At 41.3% G+C, this 22,361-nt stretch overlaps 1 protein-coding gene and 2 long non-coding RNA genes across 5 annotated transcripts in view; 1 reads left to right on the plus strand and 2 right to left on the minus strand.

The window, feature by feature from the left end:
* On the minus strand, nucleotides 1–13,550 carry LOC147753739 (uncharacterized). Its single transcript, XR_015310262.1, has 2 exons — nucleotides 8,044–13,550; nucleotides 1–1,050 (listed from the first exon to the last, which is right to left on the minus strand). It is a non-coding gene; the product is annotated as an uncharacterized LOC147753739 (long non-coding RNA).
* LOC111258705 (uncharacterized) lies at nucleotides 1,186–8,045 on the plus strand. Of its 3 annotated transcripts, none has more exons than XR_002679141.2 (3): nucleotides 1,186–1,912; nucleotides 2,821–2,974; nucleotides 3,307–8,045. It is a non-coding gene; the product is annotated as an uncharacterized LOC111258705 (long non-coding RNA). The 3 variants fall into 3 exon arrangements; XR_002679142.2 differs by having other exon boundaries at nucleotides 2,821–2,933; XR_015310261.1 differs by having other exon boundaries at nucleotides 2,821–2,933; nucleotides 3,313–8,045.
* Nucleotides 13,551–18,807: 5,257 nt separating the features above from the next.
* LOC111258704 (uncharacterized) overlaps nucleotides 18,808–22,361 on the minus strand; it is a 9,630-nt gene continuing 6,076 nt past the window's right edge. The window contains exon 2 of the mRNA XM_022830176.2: nucleotides 18,808–21,057. The gene's annotated coding sequence lies outside the window, so the exon portion shown is untranslated. The remainder of the gene's footprint in view (nucleotides 21,058–22,361) is intronic.

Consider the following 22,361-nt stretch of genomic DNA (forward strand, 5'->3'; position numbering starts at 1 on the left):
TTTGGTTTTTTTTTCTTTTTTTGTTTCTTTGTGCCCGTCAAAATAGCCTGGGCTTTTCGATTACGCTTCACAGCGATTATCACTCGTGAAGTGCTCAAACCCCGAATAACCCCGGCGTCGTTGGCCAACAGTCAGAGCGATTGGGAGTGACTAGGTGATGGACCTGGGACAAAGAAATGCTGCTATTGCTTCCTCGTCCACCGTAGCCGCGCTCCCTCTTCGAGGGGACCGTCTTTGGCTGGATGGCTAAACCCGCATCGCCGGGTTGATGAGTATATCCTTACGTCCACGAAATTCCTCTTTTCGCTACGATAAGGTTTTTTCCCCGCGTCGTCACTCCGCTTTCGGCTCGTTCTGCTCAATCGGGCTCGAGGCGAGAATGAAGGGGTCGCCACCGGTAAAAAGATTGCTTCTGTGATAGATCATATAAGGGCCCCCTGTTTAGATGATGCGTCTTCACCCATTTATCATTACGACTCGTTAGGTCCGAAAAAAGAAGCGGCTAAGCACGAATGGGCTGCTATACGTTAATGTTTCCATGACACAGTGAGCAGTGTCAGTACTACTTGTTTTTTGGCCACTGAGTCATTGGGAAGGTACGAGTCGATATCAGCGTTCGCGTAATACATCAACCTTTCGATGCGCCTTCCACCGGTATCGGAAATTAGTCGAAGGCAGCGCGCACATATATTTTAAAGTAAGCTAATAAAAATTCCCACTGCCTGTGCGATGTACAGCCAATTGTTGAGGCTTAGAAGCTCCTAACAGGTGTCTGAAGCGGCAGTGCTTCAAACACTATTGTTTCCGATAATCTCACATAACTTTGTATATCATATTCGATCCTGAGCAATATTGTATAGGTTATCTAAAACGAGAACAAACAGCCTTACACTTATTACGGTGCGCAAATTGACGAAATAAGTTGAGCTGTTCGCAATTCCTGAATGCTGAGGTGTTAGGCACATTATTATGACACTTAACTTGGCTCTCATGATATACGTGCTAGCGTTCCGAATGCGTACGACATTGTCCAACTTTACGCCTTCGAATCTGTAATGATAATAATAATAATAATAACATTATAGTGCTGACTAATTGTTTATCGACACAAATCGTCGAGAAATGATGACCATTATTATTGCTTGAAAATTCATTGTATTAATTTGGCTAAAAAGGCGGGCTCTGTGAATTTTGCCCAGAAATGCACTCCGTGGTACGTCGTTAAGCGAGCTGAGAACAGGAACGTTTAACTTGACAGAAATCAACTATAAGGCCATAGATATTCGCGGTAAGATTTGTGTGCTGTCTTGTCCATACTTCTCATTCTATTGTGTCGTCGGAAATATAGAAGGGATACGGTAAACTAGAGAAAAATAATTCATCTATGACCTAAGAGGCATGACTTAAGATGCGCTCTTTTTCATTTTTGGTTGCAGTATATGGCAAACAAGGTAGAAATCGGCTCAAGCACGAACTACGCCACTGTTTAGGAATATAGGCTGAAGAAAAAAACAAAACTCGTTCTCTTCAAATCCAAGCAAGTTAGCTTGATTGGATCATCGAAATGCTGATCTTGCCTAGCCCGTAACGTGACTGAGCTGATTATCTGAGGCGACTCTACGTTTGGAGACCACTGTCTTTCGGGTATAGGTTAGGATTCGCTTTTAAGGCCACAACAATTATTTTCAGCTTCGAACTCAGTCAGTTTGTACAAAGTCTTGGCCTCACAACGCTGGGCACGCTTAGCGAAAAAGCCGAAAAACATTGGGCGGGTCGTAGTGGTATCGACGGGCGCTTCAAAATCACTCTTTTGTTCTGTGCTGAGGGCTTCAGAACGCATCCGGGGGTTGCAGAAAGGCGAACGGCAAGCCCACCTGAATACACAAGGTCTGCGGCGTATCGACTACATTAGGTAAAGTACAATACTAGCAGTGACGCCCTGAATACTTTCTAACGAAATGTACTTACCTTAAACAACTGAAGTTTGTGAATCCGAAAAGAACTTCATTGTCCTTAAAAGAGGCCATTAAGGCTAAAACACCCTGGGGTGGGTAAGCTATTGAAATTACTTAACAAAACCTAGATTGGTTCTATTAGACATGAGCTCAATTAATATTGCCAACTTTTCGGATCAGTAAATAGATTTCGGCTGCAGTATATTTTCCATTCAGTTGGTGTTTCGGAAAGAGAACTGTGACTTTAAATGGCCATGATGACGCGAACAATCTAGTTCTACCTTCTGAAAAAGAACTTTAAATTATTTTATTTGTTTGTGCATATAGTAGCAATGAATACCTGATGAATGAACTTGTTAGTTAAATGCCTAACATGGCAATGGATTTATAAGCCGGTGATGAAAGAGATACATGAAATGAAGTTATGAACCAGTCCTAGGTAAAAACCACCGAATCGAATACAAGGGCTCACTGTATATTGAGATACACTCAGTCAGGCATTAAGCAATGTTGTCATTTATGTTGTGCCCTAGAGATCTAAGTGTGATTACTAATTTATGACTGCGCTCTTAGCAAACTATATCCATATATTCATTAAAATATAGAAAAAATAGAACACTGCCGATGCCTAGCACCGCCCGATAAACTAAGGAATCGAAAATTCGCTATCGCTAACAACAGATATCCGCCTATCCATGTGACTAAAAAGCACGACTTTAGACGAGCAAGTACGCAGTTCTTCACTTTCACTATTGCGAAATTCTTCCGTCTTCCGCGACGTCCTCTTATGGATTGTAGAACGGCCCGCATAGAAGGATGGACACCATTACTGATATAAACTTATCGCTTCCCTCCTCATGCGCAGGAAACAATGTTCGTAGGCGAAACGACTCTCAAGGAAAAGCACTGCGGACGATCTCCTTGGAGTCACTCCTCGTAACAAATGCTCTGCCTGTCAAAAGAAGTCGTACCTTCAAAGTGGGTTCATTACTACGAGAAAGCAATGCAACAATAAAGAAGTAAACATTTTTTTTAAAATTCATGAAGTGTTCGAGTCAACACTCTTAGTGTGTCGAAACGTAATATAGCCGATTCTGTGTAAAACTGCTTAAATAAATCTGTGGTTAGAACTGGCTAAATAAACAAGATTTGGATCTAAATTCACTAAACTTCTATTACACTCGTATGTGGCCCAAAACTTACAAAAAAAAAAAAAAAATGTTTCCTATTACGTGTATTTTAACTTTATTTACACTATGTATGCCGTGAAATTCACAATTAAATGTTGTTTACCCTAATATATCTATATATATATATATATATAAGATAACGATTTTTCCATTTGTGGAAGTTCCAGTTACCGATTAGCAAACTCAACAACAACAACAACCACGGACAGACGAATAGACCGATTGCTCTATAGTACGTTCTTTCTTGTACCGCTTCGTCTACCATCCCGTACGGCCTGTCGGCAGGATCGGCTATCACTGAGGGTAGGTTTACTTTTTTGACCATGGTCATTCCGGTCGCCCGACCACCGTCGTTGTTTTATTTCACGTTGACGAGAATCTCCCTCCTTAGGGGCGGTTTGCGGGTCGCCTATCTTTCCAACGAGCAGCTATTCCAGTGACCTTAACTATCGAAAAGGAGGTACCAAACAGCCACGGTTATCCGTCGCAATTGCTGCTTCCCACCGTCGATCGCCGGATGATCATTGCTGATCGGCAAGGTGTAGGAGAGCGGAGAAAGAGAGGGAAAAAAGAAAGCCCATTTTGTGAAACGTGGATGAACCGAACGGCTGTTCGCCGAGGCGCCAGGAACAAGTGGACTGTGGTCGCTTGCTGCAGTGCAGTTTTCATAGTCGTAACAATGATGGCCACCGCACCAGCTGCTACGGCTGTGGTGAGCTATGGCACAAAAACTACTTCTATGCTCTTCGTTGGCGTGAAAATCTATGGCAATGTTTACTATGATCCTATTTGGAGATTACGGCGACAACCGTAGGAAAAAAACCTCTGCGGTGTAACTCGTCGCGTGATGCACGCTCGCTGTTATCACAGCTTTTCAACAGGGAAGTGCTGAATGCTGCTTCGATACTGACGATAAAGATGTTGACAACTGGTCGTCCTGAGCGCGTAAACAAGGAACCTGAAACGATCTTCATAATACGAAAAGGGCGTGTAAAACAACATCACTTATATAAAACTCCGATACAGCTGCCTGGTAGCGTTACTTCGCCGTCCTGCGCGCACTGGAACTACGTATATGATGATAGGACACGTGTGGTTCGAACCTTTTCGCTGCTTCTGGTGCTATGTTCTGCTTTTCTGAGTGCAGCTGCGCAAAGCTGTCTGCTTTCTTCTAGATGGTTCTTGTCGGCACAATTGAGCAGTAGTGAGGTGAAGGAACAATACTTCATTGGACGACGAATGGTAGCCTAAAAAAAGACTCCTTCATAAATATGCTCTGCCCACGGCCGAAGCTTCTTAGCTTTGCTTCCCACCACCGTCATAGTGGAAACGCAGTGGGTATGACAAGTATGAGAGGCTAAGGTGTAGCAGCAGGTAGTATCGCATACTTCTCGTGCTTTGCGTACGGTTTAACGCAGAGCGTGGCACGAGGTGTTCACAGGACACTACTGCAAACGACAAGAAGACGACAAAGTGCAACCTAGATCCGACTATTCTGGCCGCGGTAGTAGCAGTGAGAAGTAAGTGAGAGAGTAGCAGCGGAGTGCTGTATATACGTTGGGCTCTATAAGACGGAACGTGCATGGTAATGTGAGTAGAACGTCGCAAGAGGAAACGGTACAACGTCACGACAAAACGGCAGAGAAAAAGAGGCACAACAAAACGTAGAGCCAGCTGACTAGGGTACGAGTAAGCAGAAGTCTTTGAGACCCTTATGTCTTTGATTCTTCGCGCCTAGGAAGAAAAAGTGGTTTCCGTGGATTTTCTAGATCGTTAGGAACGATCAGGGGGTTGGTGGAGAGACGATGGAGTACCACGCTGTTTCGTCCGTCGGCCGACCAGCGGTGCTGAAAGATAAAAGTCAAAAAAAAACAAGCAGAGAAAAACGACGAAAGAACTCGAGGGAGAAATAACTGTAATAGCAGTAGAAGCCGAGATTGTGGCGGAAGCGCCACGCATTCCACGAGGGACAAGCGGGCAAATGGCGTTCAGGGTTCGTCTGTTGGGGCCCGCAGCCGCTCTAAACAGACATGCAGCAAAGTTCATGGAAAGTCTATGCCTCTTTTCTTCCTTTTCTCTCATCACGCGCAGCGCCGAAGAGGGGACATTAATAACGCCAAACAAATGAAACTTTGCGAACAGCTAACAGAGACTCACGCTGCGAACAAACAGAGAGCATAGAATACAGCAAGCACCAGGCAGATTCTTGAGTTTCGCTACATATACTCGTATACCTGGCAGCAACGGTACGAATAATAAATACAACTGCAAGCGCAGAGAGGGAAAAGCCGAGAGAAACTCAGGAAGAAGGTGCAGCCTTTTAATGCTGCCCACTTCGTCGTCCATCGCCGCAGCCTTCACCACTATCACAGCAGCAGCATCAGCGCGGCTAACATTGTGGCCACAGAGATTCACTCTCAGATCAAAAACGCGCCCCCTGACTGTAAGGTCTCGCCACATGTTACGAAAAGCGATGGCTGCCTATAGAAAACGTACGCTTGCTTTCATCTTCATCTCCACCATTTCCATTGCCATAATCGTCAACAGTATCGTTGCTGTTACCTTCATACGAAAGACATCGTTATCACGGTGAGGTCTGACGGAAGGACGGACGGACGATGCGGAAAGGACAGCGGCAGCAAAGCAGCCACTTGACTTTGTGGGGACCGTAGATGGAACTACCGCTGTCGCCGCTCCTACTCTGGTAGCAGTAGTTCCGTTAGATCGTTGCTACCTGCCTGTTTACTTCTCCATTGGCGGCAACTACAACATAGAAAGCGTGATAGGTTTAAATTCGGCAACGATTCTAATCGCCTGCGGCTGCTCCTAATACTAAAGTCGATAGTAGCGCTATTGACAGCAGAGGACCGGCAGCAGTATAGCAATGGATGACACGATAGTGATGACGGTAATGGAGGACAGACAACCGGTGATAACCGACTGAGAAAACGAATTAACGACAGACACTAGATGACGTTCGGCCCGCATTTCATTCCTGAAAAGATAAATTGCCATCCAATGGATTTGTATCGCTGGTGGCCACGCGTGTTAAAACATCAAAAGATCATTTTTGGCAAATATGAGCTAATAATCTCGGAGCAAAAAGCCATACGTAACTTCACCGTCAATTTTACCGAGCCTGAGAGATGTGCCAACAAGGAAAGGGTACGCGGATAATGATCCTCCGAGAAGTCTTTTACTGCATGAACCTCTTTTACATTTTGCAACAGTGCTGCGATTATTTTTGAACAGGTCCATACTAACAACCTCGTAGAAACTATGCATTCGTTTACAGATCTTCGGATTACGCCAGATTAAAATTTAAGCCTATACACAATTTAGAAAACAGTGGATAGTCAAAAGGACTGCAGCAAAATTGGCCCCTATCGTACAAAGATAATACGATAAATAAAAGAAATAAAGCGATGTTCGATTGTACACTTCCTGACCATGAGACCCGTGCATAAGGGTGCTGTTATTTGCCTTGCAAATATAATTCTGAGGCTTAGCAAGCTCGACGTTTGCGGCGTTTCGGCAAATAGATAATGCTACGAGATACAGTCAATTAGGTTCGAGTTCGAGAAAAAAGTGGATCAGCCGTCAAACAGCAACATTCCCTCTTCAAAATGCTTGCCCTCTCAGTTCTCATCTGTTTCCGGCTTCTATTCCTCGAAAACCTTTATTCGAAAAAGGATTTCGATATGTTTACTTCGATTGAGATCGTTGTGAGTCTGAAGTGTGAGCTGCTTTATTCGCTGTCTGTTCCGTATCGTGACATCAGCCAACATTGATAGCAATAGCGCAACAGGACGAGACGCCAGATGCGCGGAAGGGGGAACAATGTGTGGGAAGGCTCGTAAGGCCGAGGAGGCGGTCGACTGGAGCGAAATAGAAGCAACTGGAGCAGGAGAAAGAGTGAGTGAGCAAGAACCAGAGGGAAAGAAACCAGAGGGAGGATCGACGTTCGCCGTCGACGTCCTCGCGATTGTTTCTGCTAATCGCCACCCCCATGCGTTCACCCAAATCCAAATCTTCTTTACCAGCCACCCCCTACCGTTTTCCCCACAACTCTATTCGGTAGCGTTTCAAACAGCAATAGATAGTTTGGTTAGGTGGATGGAGCCGCGTGCGTGTCATCTCGCAAAATCGGTACTTTAGGGCAAGCTGGCAGAAGGATGGGAAAAATAAGACGGATCGCGAAGTTTCGACAGTAGAGGCTAAGGGCTGACTGAAAAGTTAAGCATCGCGTGCTAAATAGACTCGGAAATACCAACCGCATTATCCCGAAGAGTAATTTATAGAAAAAAAAAACATGAGAAAATGAGTGATGTGAAGAACAAAGGGAAATCTTAAAAGAATTGTGTGTGTGTCACCGTTGCCGTTGGCAGACAATACTAGCCACCGCTACTACTCGATATTGGCTAGAGATTTCCCGGCTTCGTAGAAGAAGCAAAAACGCGAGAAGGCAGCCAAACCGACCGACCGACCGACGCAAGGCCGGCAGCAAAAGCAGGCCTTTCTCGCTCGAGCGTCTATCGATAAAATTAGATTAGAGATGCGTATCTAGTATCTTGACGTATATATATCCTCTATATCTACGTAATCAATAAATAGAAGAAAATGAACAAGGAGAGGAGAGCCTAACGAATTTAATCGAGACAGACCGAAGCGAGGTCGACCTGCCAGCGGAAATAATCACGGAAGAGCAGAAAAAGGCAATCGTCAAAACGACGAAATAGAATATATTCGCACACGGGAATAATAATTATAATCATAATAATGATAGTCACAGTGATATAATTAGAAAGAAAAATATTGCCTTCCTCATCCACACCATCAGCAGTATGATGATACTAGACTTATTATCTTCCTATTAATAGTTTTTCGTTTTTGCGTACCTCAAAGAATAGCAGAACTTGGCCTGATCTTAAGTGCATTCGTTAGCTCCGCTGTAAGGGTGACGCGACCGCTCGAAGGGACCACTCCTGTGGTGGTTCCGTTGTCGGCTTGTTGGATGTAGGGTCGCTATATCCCTATATATCCTCCAATATATCCTTCCGGACACCGTCGCAGACTCCGTCGTTGGGTTTCGCTATTTTGATATCCCCAGCCTCACCACCCCTAAAACAACGATAGCACCGTCCGAATCATCCTTGCGCATACAAAATGCGCCCACAGCCCACGCGCCCACTGCAATCCTTGGCTGATGGGCTTGTTTCACCAAAAGCACAAACACAAAACGAGATTTTGCTCTCTACTGTTGCAGTTTTGGCACTCGGTGCATTTGTAATAGAAGGAAAAACACCCGACAATCTTTTGGTCACAGCACGCACTACGGGAATACGGTACAGAAGAGCACATGCGATGATAAACTCATATCAATATTAGCCGTACTGCTTTTAGCACTAGCCAAAATCGTCACTGTGCCTCTAGCCGATTGCTCAAAGCGCTATAATGTTTCCATGTTGATGGTGACGGTGTTGGTGCTTGGAAAGGTGGGTACGCTCTTTGACTGGCTCGCTCATTGCCGACCGAGCCCCGGGCTGTGCCGCCGAGGAAGGCAAAGAGGACTCCATATTGGGCGAGGGAGAAATTCGGAGGAGGAGGGATTCGCCAGCGAGGCAAAACTCCTAAGAGAAGGAGAGAGAATAGGAGACATTCACCCAATTCACACAGGAGAACTAAGAGCGAGTCGTTCACGACGAGAAACATTGCCAGCTGGGCGTTAGAGAGAATCGAAAGCTGGAGGTGAGCCAGGGGCGGCTGCCAGGATCAAGAAGAGCTAAGGCTATAGGTGTTGAAGCAGTAGTAGCAACAACAGCAGTAGGAAATACACATACGATCGGATGTGCAGATGAAGATTCAGGACTTTAGGTAGCCTATTGCCCTTACGCAGCAAGCGCACGACACGCTAAATTAAATTGTTGGGCCTTGCAGACAATGGAAACGGTACCGAAGTGATGTATTTTGACTGTTATTGTGAGCCATCAGGTTACCATTCATCGATAAAACAGCATTAGTAAAATTGACACTTAGCATTTCAAATCAGTGATTATTCGAACAAAAAGAGGGTGGTGAAAGGGTCAATGGCAAATTGAGTAAAGATAAATTCTTATCGGATATTATGTCGTTTTGGTAAGTCTTTCCAGCCTCTTCAGCCATTGGCAAGAATTCGGCTTGTTGATCCAAGACGATAAATATTTACATTAATGCTTTTTACTATCTAAAACGAAAGCAGTTAATGACCAGAACTGATTCTGCCTGGTCTCAAAACATGTTTCCGCTTGACAGTCTTCATGAGATTTATTATGTTACCAGTCTACGTTTGAAATACAACGGGTGCGCACACTGCTGTTCTCTATGTACGGCGGGCTAGTTGATGAGCCCACAACCCTTGTTTTTAATTTATTGTCAGATATTTAAATTTCGTTGGATAAGATACCGCATCGCATAATATAAACATGCACATAGGAGAAGCAATTTTGCAAAGCATCACCTATGTAGTTGCGTAGATCGCGTTTTGACGAATCACGCTAGAAGAAGATGGCACTTCCTTTATACTGAAAGTACAAATAATGAACTTTTCAAAATTATAAGTGCACTCTGTAATAACGACAAGCTGCATTGACGTTACATTTTATATGCGGAACATAAGCCAAAAAGGAACACGATGATACTGGTCAGCAAGGAAATAAAACGTGTACTACATTTGAACTATAGAAAAGAATGAACGGCATCTGAATACACGCTAAGACAAGCTGCCATTTTGTTCATTCGAATGATCCAAATACTGGGCGACGCAGTTTACTAATCGATTTCAAAGAAGCCCTATCAAGAGAAGTTGAGCTGTTAAAGGAGCGCAGATTTACACAAGCATCACGTTCTTCTCTGAAAGCAACACCGTCTTGCGGTCCGAAGTGACGCTTACCGCCTACGCACATACTCGAACTCCATGAACTCGCTGTTTCGTATGATGCTGCTCGTAATACCGTAAATCGAAAGCAATAAGCCATCCATAGAACAGTGTTCTGAGCAATAACAAGTTATAAGGAATCCATCGTCCACGCGTATCGGATTCAAAACCGAGTGCTTTAAGTCCTTTTACAAGTGGCCTATTACAGTAGCCAAATGACTATTTGTTCATACGGACTTGAACGAGTTACGTTACGCTAAGGCCCTTAAATCAGAAAGCACACAACGGACGTTGCAGCGAGAATGAAAGTACACATAAGCGAAACGATATATTTATTCTCAAATATTTAGCTATCAAGTTGTACGTTGTTCTCTTCCAAATAAACTTCATTCTTACAGTCTAGCAACTCACGGTTAGATAATCGTTTGTAGAATATACAGATAAATCTCTTACAGGTTCGTATGTTTGCTTTTCTAGAAAAAAAACTATGACGGCTCCTTCGTTAGACACCAGAGTCAGAACATAAATTAGAAAGCTGCATTTGCCCGTAATGAACGCAGCCTCTGGATCGTAAGCAAATGACTGATTGGTCCATTTTTGGATAAGGAGTGGATTTTCCCCTGGCAAAAAAGAGTCGACCAGCTTGTCCACTCTTGAGAAAATTAAAGAGCAAGCGACACCGATCTAATTCCTTCGTCCTATTGACCTCCGGGTTTGGAGATTCCTTGACTCTTGTAACGGGTATCTGAAGTCTTTGTGCTTGTCCGTGGTAGTCCTGCACACATCAAATTTGTTCGCTAACAATCTGACCGAAGCAGAACGGTCGTCCAGAGTGCATTTTTGGACGGCATCGATTCGATTAACCCTCGAGTCCGCGTTGTCTACCCTGTCCTGAATTTGCAGTTTTTCTGTGCTGAGAGCTGCTTCTGCAGCCGCACATACATTTACGAACCTGTAAAGACTCGACTTGCGTAAGCAAAGAAATTTATTATCTCGGTAGAAGTTCGTCCCGCACGAAGAAATTGCATAACAAGTGATTTCTCATCAAGGCGTGAAAGCAACGCACTGTTTTCCGCCATGGTAAGTTCATTATTTTGTTTTAGGAGGAACTGGCAAGAATAGCAGATTAGCATAAGTTCGCCACAAAAAATTATTTGCTCTATATATATATATATATATATATATGGCTTTTTGTTTAAAGATGAATGAATCATTTGTTTCAGGTTAAGAAGTATTTTTTTTCCCGTAAATAAGATATTTATGTCACCGCTTTTTCGACTTTTCAGAACTTCCTTTCAAATCTGATCGTCGGGACAGCTTTCGACTCGGTCAGAAGTTTTCTATTATTTCTTCTAACATGTCAGAACGCCTTCTCTTCAGCCTTTCTTTTTGTTTTAAGAATGGAAAAAGGTCGCAGAGAGTTAGAATTAATCCAAGGATTAAAACAACACATGTCGAGTTTTTAACAAAAACTGCTGTACAGGAAGTGTAATGAAGTATGGGCCAGTGCATAATTGTGATAGATGGTGCAGATCTTGTAGCGTCGCAGTTCTGATCTTCTGCTTTGAACAGACTAGTGCAATGTTCTTAACATTCCTTAATAAAGTTTTTAGGCGGCTGCCATTCTCCGACGGTCGACGGGAATCGTGAGGTGCGCTACGTTCTTATCCGTGATCGTTATCACAGATCTTCTAAAACAGGGATCGTCTTTGGTGTACTCTTGCGTATCTTCGAATTGCTTGAACCTCTTGCTTACCTGAACTTTTACTCAGTGTTTGGTTCCCAGAGACGTCCTGCAACGTTCGCGTTTATGCAGCATATCTTATTATTCATATTAAAAACTTAATTTACACAGCTGATTTATGTCTGTATGGAAACAAATTGTCCCGACCTAGCTTATGCCAAACACGTTCTTCCTTAACAACATAGACAAATCTTTTCAATAACACATTGCCAAATGTTTTTACATATTTAGATTCCTACGATACTATTTTTAATTTGATGATGGCTAACACTGAAGAGATTTAGCGGAAATGGCATACATGTTTGAACCGAATTGGCAAAGCCTTGGCAATACTAGCATTTGATTCACAGCGTCATCTTATTTACTCTTCTAAGATTGGCCTGGCAAACAGCCCGTACAAGATGCGGAGAGACATTTTTCTCATGTGTTTGCAAAACTTCATTTGAGTGAGCTAAACATAAGCGTTCAGGTACTTCCTATTAAGCTGCATTGAACTAACCCGCACGACAAAGGGGTTTCCTGCTCGACACTCGAATTTATTTGTGAATACTTGAATGCCCTAGGTTCTAATGCATACGAGTTCGATTAAAATAGATTGCCCCTCTCCTTGCCATGACTATTAAGTTGTGTCATGATGAGCGAAACTGAACGAAGAATCATCTACCGTTCTAATTAATAACAAACCCTTGGATACCTGATTCGCGCTGGTAAAAACCTTTCTAGCTTGGCAAAAGAACACATTTAGGTTTATAATTCCAATAAATGAAATGTACATTTGAAAATGGAGTTTTTCCGAGTGCTGCTATACACCGACCGAATGCATTTTACAATGTAATATAAAGGCAAAAGTGACATGATTTGAACACAATACGGATTGCGTAACAAAGAACGATCCAATATTAGGTAACTTTCGTTCAACCATTACTTTTTTCTAAATAACGTACAGATGGGAAATGTTGCCGAGGCCACGAGATTTCATGGATTCGGTGTTTTTCTGTAGTGGTCTGGAAGATTAGTTACGCTATTGGAAGAGGAGCATGTGTGTGTGTGAATGATAGTACGAGGCTTATGATTTCCGACTCCAGTGTCTATGTAAGCATTTGATTCGGTAAATTCAGCCCGTGCGCGTTTCCCAGAAAACAAAAACATTTTAAGCCCTTCGACTTTTACTTCCTAAGTTTATATTTTTTGAACATTGTGTATTTTGAAGAAATGCCTCTCATGCGACAACTTACGCGATAGTTCGTTTGTGTCGATATGTCACTGAGATGAAGCCATATTTCGCTAAAGGTTAAACCTACGAAAGATTTGTAATTAAAGTGAACTTTGATTGATTCTGTATCATCCGAAGAAAGCAAGGAAGCAGATTGTTAAGATTCAGGCGTACGGTAAGGTAGCTAAAATTCCCACAGTATTAGGTGAATAAATCATTAATAGTGCAATCGAATCTGCATAATATATCAGTGCTTAACTTCCTTGTAAGGAAAAATTAGCAGATTTTTGGTGACGGCTTAAGGAGGGACGGAATGCACTTTTTTTTTACTAAGCGGTTGTAAAATATGCCAGTTTATCGTCACTTTACTTTTATGTTACCGGAAAAACATCTCACCAAGGCAGTACTTTAAAATTTTTGTCCTTTTATACGAATAAGACCTTCGCCGTCCTGATACCATAAAGATATCCTAGGAGCATATCACAGACGTGACAGGCACATTTCCATCAATTCCAGATGTATTCATGATTTATTTATACAGGGAATCTACGTGGCCGTCCAAGCATCAGCGGCGTTCAGGCAGACAAATTCTTAATGAGGAGCCCATCAAGTTATCCAATGCTGATTCATCTATAACAAGCAATTTCTAAATGAAGAAAGCCCAAGATGGCCCGAGCAGAGGTATCATTTAAGGATTTAGTACATACGCAAGTGAAACGGAAGGTTAATGCAGTAACAGCTAGAATTCCATTTGCTAAAGACTGGATATATACTAAAAATAAACAAATCTATCTACAAAAAAATTCAATTTCGCAAAAAAAATAGGTTTTGTGAAATTGATAAAAAGACATTAGAAACAGAAGCCTGCGAGTGGCCTCCATCTAGGTGCCATTTGAATTAAACAATGGAAACAATCTAACAGAGGTGAAAAGAAGATTGGGCAAACGGAGGATTAATGAACGATGGTGTACACCCTGTTTAATGCTATAATTCTGTACATTATACTTTTTATAATAACAACAATGATAATAATAATAATTGTTGTTATTGGTATCATAATGATAAAGTACATGCACAAGTGGTATAATAATAATAAAAGCACGCACATAGTGTATGTGCATACTATGTAATCACGTAAATATGGAGCGATAACAACTAAGGTTAGACGTTAGCGGAGCTCACATATACATAATGTGCGGCTCACATAGAAAAAGTCCTTAATACATCATGGTGAAGGATAATGGTATCTACGAGCACCAAGTATTAGTAAATGGAAAAAATAGACCCACAAGGAAATGAGCAAAGGCCAAGACAACAACAAGATTAAAACAGGGTTCGTATTATAATAGAAATAAATCCTGCGTCAAAGTGACGCTGGGCCTTATCCAGGAAATTTATATGAGTTGGTGCAATCAATATTGTTTGTAATAAAATACATATTCCGACGTAAATTCAGTAGAGCTCCCATTATAATTTACTCTGTATGCATATTTGTTACAAATTTTTAAAAATTCGTCACATTTAATCCAACCTTGAAAATGGTCAGTTCTTTTCTTGGTGGTAATTGTTCTACCAAAGACCTCTATTCTTATAAACGGATCTGGAAAATTTTTGGGCAATTTGGTTACACCTTTCTGATTTTCATATACCAATTGACAAACACAGTAGGGTGATTAGTGCCAATTAGTTTATATCTATCGTTTGGATCAGATACACATGTTTCACATGCGTCAGAGAGTGCTTCTTCCAGTGGATTAGAATGTCCGATCGAGCCGAATCCAAAAAAACTGTGTTCAGTAGAAAACTGCTTATGGACTAGTTGCTTTTGTAATTTCAAAATGGCCACGGCTTCCAATCAGATTCTTGATTTATGTTAGATGGATTGCGTTTTTGTAAATACGAAAACCTTGCAAATGTGCTGTGCCTTGGGGGCCTTTTTTAACTCCAGAGACGAGATGTTTGAAGATTTCGGAGTTCTTCTTAATTCGATCGAGTTCTTCACTGAAAAGTGAAATACTAACGGCGGCTGGATGGGTCGGTTTTCCTGAAGTCAGTCGTGATGAAGCAGACGCTGGATCTCGTCCGTCACTCGCGAAGGGTACAAGTATTACACGAAATTTATAGCGCGTCTGGACAGATTACCCTTTCCTATCCAAGCATTTCTATAAACGTGGGTTATCTTTATAAGTGGCCAGCACCTAAGATAACATGAACAGTGACGCCATTCGACTTGTGCCGTTGGGAGTGTCACGTAAACGTGTTGATCCTCTACTCACTTACGGAGAAAAGATTGCTCGGACAAGTGTCCTAGGCAAAGGTAGTCCTATTCCAATCTTCGCTGGGGTTACTAGTGCTTATCCATCACATTTCGGTGCTGATTATCATAGGGTAAGCGTTCACCGGTACCAATCGGAGGCATTTGATTAAGACATGGCTATGCATAGGAGTGTTTTCTAATGTTACTTCTAGGGCTAAGCGCAGGCGCAAAAGTTTTGAGAGTGACACATCCAATATGCAAAGCATCAAGTGGTAATATAGAATTACCACTTACTTATATGGCTCGACACTGGCTGAAATTCCAGGCTTAGCTCAACATTTGCCATTTTTCAGACTAATAAAGATAGAAAGAGTGAAGATAACGTTGGTGCTAGACATACTAGGGCATCCCTACTTATGTAAACTGGCAGGTACCAATATTATTTCATAACATTGAAAAGGATCCAGGTTACAATTTTGCGTGTATTCACATGAATTTAAAATCAAAAGATCTATTTAAGGTGCACTCATATACGTTTGTACCATACGCGCGAACTATAGCTGGCCAACGAGATAATACGTGTAAAGGAAATGATCATAAACCTACATGGTTGGATATTAAACAAGAATCAGATTATGATACTTATAAATGTGATGGTTTATATCGGTGCAATAGTCGGCATGACATTAGACTGCCTGCAACCACAGGAAGAACGCAACGCCTACCGTGAACAACATCTGATGATATGGAGAATCGAGTAGGAGAAACATATATAAAATAGAAATAACATTTAGTCTTGTGAAATAATAACATATCAGATTGATACGAATATCAAATGCTTCTTTTATTTCATCTTCTAGCTTATCAATACTATCACATATAGAGACATATCGAATGCAACTATGTGAATGAATAAAGCAACCCAAAATTGGCAATGTAAATCTATTTGCAGCGCGGTTAAGTAAAGCACGACAGCCTCCGGTACCTGGCTTTTGCATCAAAACCAATGGGAACTGATAAATCGTTCTTTAATTAAGTAATTAAGAAATACACTGCGCAATGTCATAATAAAAATTCCATTCGTAAAGATGTTGATCGGACCCTCTGCCCCCCCCCCCCCCAAATTACAAGAAGCTAAGTACACTCCAACTTTTTTTAATGCATTTTTTACTTGCTGAAAAATGTTGAGTAGAGGTTGTAAATTAAGTTGGGTGCAGAAACTTCTGTGTCGAAGTCGATCAAACACAAGTCCAAAATACTCTCATAGTACCTAATGTACCAAGCCTCGTCACGCTTAACGACAGTTTCATTAATACCTAATTCAATTGACCGGAACCATGAACAACAACACGATTTACTTTAAACCTGTTCTTTTATAACAGTATACTAATCTTCGACCCACAGTAACATAGCATATGCATGCATACGAAACATGTGCTGTGTCACGGCAATAGCAATGTAGTTGTAGCTCTTTAAAAGTCAGACACTCTCCCTTTGCGCTCCCAGTCACCGTAGCGCGTGGGTTCGGGCCCTCTGGGCCCTCCAATTTCACCAGTGATCGGGTTAATGTGATCTTCAACATCACTTACTTCTTCAGTCTTGCCCTTTTTTTGAGCGGACTCCGCTTTTAGTTCAGTCTGAGCCTTCGGCAGATTGGTCGAGCTCGCGTTTGGTTTATCGCGGAACGAGCGAAACGCTCTACGCCAAAGAAGTGCGACTCGTCGATTAGTAGACATAATTAACGAAGTGCTTAAAAGTAGCTTTGCTGAATTTTCTCTTCTGATTTTGGTAGTGGTAATCGAAACACTAACTCGGCAACTAAAACGCAGAAGCTTATCATCGTCTTAATGCGATTTAAATATATGTCAGTGCTTCTGCGGTCGGTCACACGGCTGGTAGAGGCAAGCGAATAGTGCAGATTTTGTGGTCTACTGTGTGAAGCTTCCGCACGACATCTTCAAGCAGATCTTGCCTGTACTTGCTCACTGTCTCCGGATGTTTCGTTCTCTTTGAATCCTAATTTTACCCATTCTTCTTTAGCCATGAGGTCATTTTCCATACGACAGCGCAAATAATCCTTGGCTAAATCACGGCACGAACTCGAATCGTACTTACTCTCTTTTAGGCAAAGAAGGTACCGTAGAACTTCCCGTTTACAGTCGCCGTCATGATCGAGAGGAAAACTACCCTTATCAGGCGGTTTAGCACTAAATGATTTTTGGCCAAACGTATATGAACTCATCTCCACATCATTTCACAAACACTCACAGTAAGTCTACCTGTATCTCAAAGACAGGCAGATGATACGTCGAACCCTCAATCAGTTAGCCATCACCCATAGGACAGCAATGAATTTCGAGTAGTTCGGGCGGATGAACGCATGGTGGAGACACCGTCGTGCGCCCGGGCCCTCTACTTATGACAGGACCAGAATTTAGTGAGACCTTGAAAATTCGCTAATTTGTTCTTAACCTTACCTTGGGCTAATAATATGAAGCATCAGGCTGCTTGATATTATATAAATGGTATTTTATACAGTGACACTTTTCCATACGTTTTGAGTTCTGTACCCAGTAATGAATCAGAAAGGTTAGTAGGTCATGGGTATATGAGTCATGTATTATTAAATGAATCTTGACCCTGAAAACTTTATCCGTAGACTTTAAACGTTAGGCACTACTATAAAAATTAAACTTATGTTCACTCTAAAGTTATCGAGTAAGACGGGATAAAAAAAAAAGTTTCGCGCTCGAAAATAGGTAGACTCCCAACCTAATATTTCAAACTAAGGATACCCTGATTTAAGTATCAGTCGTCGGATTGAGCACAAATATTCTGGAACTAAAGTTGTAACAAAACAATCGCTATTTTATGTATTTTACATAAAAACAAAGTGTAAATATTTCTGGGCTAATCTGTGTTTCTCTGTTTAATGTGTTAGGTAATTCCCTATTTAAAACAATTTAATAAAACTGCCAGTCGATTTATTATTTAATATGTTTAGAAGCTTTTCATGTGTATATTTTTATGTTTCAAGCTTCTACAACGTGAAAGGGGAATCAATCAGAGAATCAAGCTTGTATCCAACTTCATTTGACGATTATTCGAGTTGAGAAAGATATAGTTGATTTGGTTTATTGAAGACATTGAAGAGTCAGAGATCGAGCTAGATACATGGTTTGGGGTAGAGAGAGATGTTAGAGCAGATGGTTAAATTAAAACATTTTAGTTATTGTGAATTATCAAATAATATCTTTCGAGACAAAATGAAATTACTATACCCTTAACAATGCCTTCTCACTGTGTGCGTACCTAGTTGTACCGATTTTTCTGGTTCAACCTAAAATGTTTTTTCACAGATAAATATATATACATTTGTGCCTAACAAAATGCAGAAATCGACATACACTATATGCCATTGTTACAACAAGAATAAACACTAGACGTACACATATACATAACAAACACTAAGAAATGCTATTATGTCAATATGAACACGTTATTAGTATTAACATTAGCAATAAGCATGCGAAGATTAGTTGTTTTCCTGTTATACTATGTAGTAGCATATATTTTCGGCCAACGTAAATTGCGGTAGACCAAGGTTACCGGTTTACTCAATTTGCCTTACTTATTATATTGCGTATTATGCGACATCTTGCCAAGATATCCGTGCCTGCTAGTGCTTTCCAAGCTCTTGATTTTACACACGTCATCATCCCTATGCGGCATAATCTATATGAACGATCGAGCGTTCTCGACCCTTCACGATGAACAACTTCATGTACTATTTCTTCTGCTTTAGTAGAAAATGGAGAGATGAGAGATATCGCTGAGTCATATTGACAAAATTTAGGCAGTAGGGGTGTCATTATTTCCAACAACTGACACTAGCATTGTACCCTTAGTTACCGTAAAAAACCTCTACTTTTTACTTTGTTGCGTTCGAAGAAACAACGCTTATCGCATATTAACGGATTGATATTTGCCAATGCTTCCGCAAAATAAGCGAGAAATTTAATTGCTAACTGTATAGCTAAATATGTGTTTGAATAAATTCACTATAGGTAAATATAGCCTGAAATAGGCGTTATCGAAACAGACGGCTGCAAATTTCTTGTCTAAAGCATATCTTATTCCTACTAAAGGGCACGACTACTCAGCTCAACTGTAGACTGGTAATACAAGGAGTATTTTTGGAATAATCTCTCTATGTTACGCATAACCGATATCTGCAAAGCTGGACGCCATACACAATAGCACATATGATACAATGGATTTGCAAACGGTGTTGTCATTATTAGCGGGAAGAATGTGGAAATAAGACGGGAACTCACTTATAGTAAATAGCTGCGTCTCCTGAAGAAGGTATTACTGTGGCTCGTGCCGGCGGTAACGATAGTTTTGCTAGCGCCTTGGCCTACCTCTGTCGGAATGAGAAGTCTCAATGATTTACTCAGGCGCTATGCTACATCGCTGTCCATGTTTTGTCAGCCGTCGCAATCAGTAGTCACCTTATAGCTGGAGGGTTGCAGACCAAACACAATAAAACAAATAACAACTAATTGGGGGGTACTACAGCGACAGCGAGTAAACAGAGAACGAATAATAAGCCAGTGGTCTATCGCCCTTTTCTGCGCGAGTTGCGCCTTCGTGTAGGACTTTACCCGTCAAGCTAAAGTATGCTCTGCTCTGGATGGCTGCGATGCAAAAAGACGAGAAGGAGCAGACGGAACGAGAAACGTACAACTTCTCTTAGCCTTGGTTGTTGGGGGTTGGAGATGGGATTGTTCAACATAAGGAGAAATACTGAGTGACGGAAAATTACAGGAAACATCTTCCTCAGCTTCTGACAATGCGCAGGTGGATGCTCATTTGTTTGGACCCTTTTTGCGGCTTAGCCCAACTAGTACTTCTAGTAAGCGGCACCATATCGTGATAACTGCGTAACAAATAATCACACCAAGTTTAATTTCTTCGTAAGAAGACCACTTCTCATTTACAAGAGCAAACAATCAGTGGTGTCCCAATCTCGCGATTGATAACGGTGCTAAACATATAGATTGTTTGAATTATCATGAGTTTTCTGTGCACCATGTTCTACGAAACGTACGTTGGCGCCTGACCGTTTTGAGGTAAAGTAAATGCAAAACAAAGTATGCCTACCATTTCAGGTTTGTCAGGGGCCCGTTTGTAGGTGTTCTATTCGAAATGTAGTCTCACAATTTCGGCCATGTCGTTATTATAGTATTTCATATAGGTGTAAGCTGCGGCATTTCCTGAGCTAAAAGCATTTAACATAGAGCAAATTACAACATCCAAGGAAATGGTTACCGCTTGTTGCTTTTGTGGATTATTACAAAGATGTTAGCACTGTCATTATTCAGATCTCAACCTTTTATAGTAAACATATTCAGCAAAAAGTCCTGTCCAGGTTTCCATCTGCGCTTCAAGTGGGATTACTGTTGACCAAATGGCATTTTATTCATACAAGAGACATTGATCTTTAATTGAAAATACCGCTAAAATGTTCTATCTTTTTCACAGAATGCTACGTGTTTGAAGGTTTTTTCACTATCCAACGACAAGTCAGTGGTGCTCCGTTCCAACGGGAATTCTCCAAGGTGCAACTCTTGCCAACGCCGCTGCCTTTTATCCCCTTTTCCTGCTTCCTTCCGACCATTAAAATTTTAAGCCGCCTTCGGCCGTTTCCGTCGCGATTACCGCCGGTATCGGCGGCCACGTCAGTTTGATGTAAGCCGGAATCAAGGACACAATGGGTTCCCTGTGAGAAAATCAAACGGATGAATTTAGGGGAAAACGATTTCTTCTTTACTCCTCAAAGCATTTACCTTCAATTTCTATTTTTTCTTTGTCTTTACTTTCGTTAAAACAACACTACCGCTATTGATGTCTTTCTGTCCCGCTGATCTTTAATGAAGCGAAGTCTTCCTTAGGGTGCAAATCGCTAACACATGAAACATAAACGATATGCTTCTATTGTTGGTGCATATACAGTAAAGCGTCAGTGGGGTTGTGGGGCATATAAATGATCGAGATATTGAGGGAGTGCTTAGTCCGTTAGTTGTGATATGTACGGGATAGAATGAACCACTTAAACAAAATGACGTCTTTACAAAACAGCCATCCATTTAAAAACGTATTTGAACACTTGAAACAGTGTTCTTCAGCGGTTTTAAGGAGTTACTGACAAACGATCGGATCATAAAGAACTAATTTTAATTTAACGACACTGTTCTGTCTGTCATTGTCATAGCGTAGCTATAGACACTAAAACTGATATTAAAAAATGGATATTAATTGATAAAATTAATATTAAAATGATGTCAACTCTGCCAACCTACACGTACAACGACACCTAAGGCATCATATATATGTGCTTATATGAAAAATTCAGGTTCACAATTTTAAGTAAGACAAAGTTATCCTACGGGTCCTGAATCTACTAAACAAAATTCAAGATAAACCTGCTTCAGCTTATTTTTAAACATACTCCTGTTTCTTTTTCATACCTGTTATGTTATACGGTATTCTGGAAATCCGTGTATAGTAAGTTTGAAATTAGGGTCAAGTTCAGTTGTATTATATATTAACACTAAAAGCACATCGCAGATTCAATAGATGCAATTATTTCAATATTGTTTTGCGAAGTCATTTGATGTCTTAACAGAACGTACAAAATCTAATGGATTTTGTCTATCTGAACTGTCGTATCATTTTCGGAGTGCCTTACTTAGATCGAATTCTAGTTACTGTCACAAGAGGCACTCGATAGAAGATAATTGGTTAAGCGGACCCATTTCCCAACGCAGGGCTTGGGGTGGGGTTAACAGGGAGCAAAAGTCCTTTTTTTCGGAGAGTGCCTCAAAACATTTGCGCTAGTAACGAAAATATATATACAGCTCATATGGTAACTATCAGTTTTTGGGGTTGAAAAATCTAGTCTGGGTCAATAACGTGGTGTATTATCGATAGTCGCCGACCTACAAAACTACTAACACAAATTATACGTTCATTAGTTTAGATTTTCTCTTTATTCTTAAAGCGCACACGTATATCCTCATAGGT

This window comes from Varroa jacobsoni, unplaced genomic scaffold (assembly GCF_002532875.2).
Source record: "Varroa jacobsoni isolate VJ856 unplaced genomic scaffold, vjacob_1.0 scaffold_255, whole genome shotgun sequence".
Classification (NCBI taxonomy): domain Eukaryota; kingdom Metazoa; phylum Arthropoda; class Arachnida; order Mesostigmata; family Varroidae; genus Varroa; species Varroa jacobsoni.